Genomic DNA, 4,248 nt, shown 5'->3' on the forward strand with positions numbered 1-4,248 from the left:
GAAATCAGGAGCCTCAATGTTGGCACCTTCATGAGGGATGGACCAGCACCACAGTCAGTACTTTAGCCTTTGAAACCATAACAAAAACAAAGCCTTCCCCCTTTAAGAAAAAAAAAAAAAAAAAACGGTGATTTGGCAGTCCCACTTGGGAAAGAGGAAAGTCACAAGTACTGAAGGGCTCTGTGACCCTCTCAGCATCAGTCTTGGTGACTCACAAACAGCCCAAAGCCAGTTTGTCCATTCCAGACCTCTTTTCCCATCCTTAAACCTGCAGCATCTTGTCCCTGGGACTGCTACCAGCTTCCTCTCATTGCACCAGCAGAAGGCAGAGACCCTGCAGGAAGTCACTTTCTCACCAAGTTCCATCTTATTACTGTCTAGATCTCTCCTATCGACACCCCTTCCCTCCCCCTCCTCACCATCAGTTTCATCATCCAAGCCCCTTCCTCTCTGTCAGGGCTCCTCCTGGTCCTCCATCGATGGTTTTCTTCCACGAGTGCTTTGGTATTTTCTCACCATTCTATCTACAGTGGTTCATATTATCTCTCTGATATTTAATTGTATGTGTGTGTGTATGTGTGTGTGCTGCGTTCCACATATGTGCAGTTTCCAAGGAGAAGGCATCAGATCCCTGGGACTAGATTTACAGATGGTTGTGAGCCACCCGTGAGAAGCAAACTCCAGTTCTTTGAAGGAGTATCTAGTGGTCTCAACACTGACCCATATCTCCCCCTCCCCATTTTGTTTTAGTTATTTGTTTGCATGCTTGTTTTGTTTTTTAAACAGGGTGTCTGAGTGTAGCCCTGGCTGTCCTGGAACTCATTCTGTAGACCAGGTTGGCCTCAAACTCAAAGATTCATGTCTGCCTGCCTCGGCCTCCTGAGTGCTGGGATTAAAGGTGTGAGCCTGGCTGTTGCCCTTTTTGTTTGTTTTGACATAGGGTCTTTCTGTGTTTCCCAGGCTAGTCTCACACTTGTGGGTGCAGATGACCCTACCTTCTTAGCTTCCTGAGGATCCGAGTCTATAGGCGAACACTACCACACCCAAGGAGTGGTGCTTTCAAAATGCCCCTTACGGCATTACACGCTCCTCCCAGTTATTCTCCTTAATGGCTTTTAATAGCCACTGGTGGCATGCATCAGGACTAAGGTGGACATCCAGACCCCAGAGGTTCTTGTCCTGCTTATCTATTTTGCCTTCCTCTTGGGCTACCAGAGCTTTGGCAGTTTCATTTTCTCCAGTCACCTCTGCCCTCTTCGCTTCCTGCCCACTGCCAATTGTCCTTTTGCCCAGAGAAGCCTCACCTGCTATGGAGTGCATACGGACAGTTCCTCCAGCACACTGTTTATCAACATCTGTGATCACTTAGTTCAACTCCCCACTGCCTTCCCTAGGATGCAGGAAAGCAGAGACCTTTGTGTTCTCGGTGCCTAGCACAGGTCTACCCAGAGCAGACCTGCAATCACTGGATACGAACAAACAGATATAGTTGTAGCTTGCCCTAAAATGCCCGCTAACCAGTTCAGGCCAGTTACTGTTGGCTGTGTAAAACCCTAGGAGGGGATTGAAACTTTGATGAATAGATGGAAAGGATATAAAGAACTTGTAATAGACACGGAAATTAGGCAGAGACAGCCTTACCCCCAAACCCCAGTCTAAAGGGAATTCTCAGCTACCTCCTTCAGACTGAGAAAAGTCAGACTCAGAGAGGTCAGGAACACTCAGAATCATACGTGGTGAGTACCTGAGACCAAATACAGCCAAGGCCTATCAAATCCCAAATCTGCAGTCTTTGTGATACTCTGCAGTGACTGTGACCTGCTGCTGGTCAGTGTTACTCTGTATCTGGGTTGGAGCAGGTCTGGGGTCTGGGTATTCCAGTTCTTCAGCACCCGATGAAGCACAATGTAGGCATTTTATGGGTACATTTCCCCCCTCTCCACTGCTGTCACTCCAACCCAGGACCCCAGAGTGCCAATCAAGCACCTCCACTGACCTCCACCCCTGGTTCTGCACTGATTGCTTTTGAACATCTGGACGTTCAGATGGTTGGGGCCATTCTCTGGAAATGGTAAAGGCAGGAGAAGTAACAAAGCCTCCTGCCTCCTCATTCTTCTGGTGCAGGTGGCAAGCCGTCTTATCCTGTCGTGCACAAGCTACCGGAGGGCAGGGCTTGCTCTGCAGTTGGCTCACGGTGCTGCGGTGACTGTCTGGGTGTGATTGGCAATGTACTTGAGCCTTCCAGGCTAGGTGTTGGCCTCTCTGGGTCTTCAACTGTAAACCTCAAGAGAAGTGTCAGAGTGGCCAACATGTCAGAGGACTCTAGATGCAGACAGAGGACATTCTCAGTTTGCTGAGCTGCCCAGAGGACATGACCTCCAGCCCAGGAGGTGGCTCATAACAGTATCGCCCGCCACAACTGCTCTCATCTTTGTCATTATTGGTCCTTGGCAGAAAGAGGCAACTTTGGGGAGTCAGATCTGCTTGCTAAAGGGTTGAGTGATTGTTGGGCTCAAAGGTGTGATTGCCCTTGGAGGGGCACAGCCCTCTTGTGACTATCACCAAAAGACCAAATCCAGGAGCATGGCTTCTTTAAGTGAACACCTTTGAGAGGCGGAATCCAGCCTGCCCAGAGAAGAGGAAAACCAAGCCAGCACAAAGGACCTAATGAGTCAAGGGCTGATTTGTATAAGTAAACAGTGGCCTACCTTTCCTTTGGACTTCTGTGACTTCCTGTGGGTGAGAGGTGGCCCTGGACAGGTGGCTATTGGTGAGCAAGTAACTCTGAATAGACTTACCAGTGGCAGAGCCACATCTTCCCTGGGACCCGGTGAAGGTTGAACCACCTAGTCCACCATTTTTCTCCCACGACTTTTTCGAGAACTCCTCAAGGCTCTCTAAAGGTTGATCCTTTTGAGACGTATTTTGTCCACATCTGGCATTGATGGTCTGAGCTTCTCCATATGTCTCAATCCTCCCATTCTCCATTCCTCTCCAGCTCACCTGCCCACCACATGGCTCTTAGATGCTCCCTATACAATCCCAGGTTGGCAAGGACCTCTGACTCACCAGGTCCCCTTCAGTTTAGCTCAGCCTGGACTTGCTGGCTGAGCACTGTGCCAGGACCTAGGTCCTGAAGAGTAAAGGAAACTCAGTTCCAAGCCCTGAGGTAACCATTGACTCGGGGCCGATAGGCTTCTGACCAAATGTATGTAGTCCGAGATGAGAAGAACCTAGTAAAGATTTGTACAAAGCAGAAAGAAGATGAATGCTCACTCTGCTGGAGAGGTGTTGGGAGGGCCACAAAGAGGAGGTGGCATCCAGGCCCAGTGGTAAAGAACTCAAAAAGTTTCACTTGCAAAGTACCATTGGAGGGACCGTGTTGTAAAAGCAGGAGGCGTGGCTACATCTGGTGTGTCCTGTATGACCAAGTGACACCGCCAAAAGCCCAGCCACCCTCGAGCCCAAGCTGAGTGGCACTAGGGTTGGAGGCGGGCATTATGGCTGCCTGGCTGGGGAGTGCCGCTGGTCCAGGCTGGACGCCCCCTCTCCTGGGGAAAGGTTGCAGTCACTTACACAGATGATGAAGGACTTGGACCCCATCCCGGTTCTCTGTTCATTTTTTTATCTTTTATAGGATTGGGTATCTGGAGAGTCAAAAATAGACCTTTGCCCACTGGGACAGGAAGCCTGGAGAATACGGGATCTGGGGGGAGGGCTGAGGAGGCAGCGAGGAAAGGGCTGAACCCTGGGGTCATTCAGAAGGGAGTTAGGTCAGGAGTGGCCTGGCAGAGGGAGTGGGTACAGGTTCTTCTAGCTGGTGGTGTGGGCTTCGTATCATAAGTCTTACGTTAGAATCCAACCTCTGCTCAGACCACACTATCTGCAGAGGCCTCCTCTCCCAGATATCCACAGGCTAATGCTGGAATACTGTGATTCCCGAGCTAACAGACATCCCAGGACCAGGGTCTCCCACCAGGGAAGTCCACTCTGGATAGTGGGGCCGTATCATACTCCTGTCCCCACTGCCTGCCTCCTGCCTGTCCTCAGAAAGGTGTAAGAAGTGACCCCCACTTCTTCCATGCTGGTCTCTATGAGACCCCTCTCAGCCCTACTTATCCCCTCCCTGGAAGAGAAAACAAATCCTCTTGTGTACTACTTGTTCTGGAAAGCACAGAGGGCCTGCCTGGTCTAGGGCCTTACCTCACTCTGTTTTCTCCACAGCACTTGAGGCCTATTGTCTGAAAG

The sequence above is a fragment of the Micromys minutus genome (assembly GCF_963924665.1).
Source record: "Micromys minutus genome assembly, chromosome: 9".
Classification (NCBI taxonomy): Eukaryota; Metazoa; Chordata; class Mammalia; order Rodentia; family Muridae; genus Micromys; species Micromys minutus.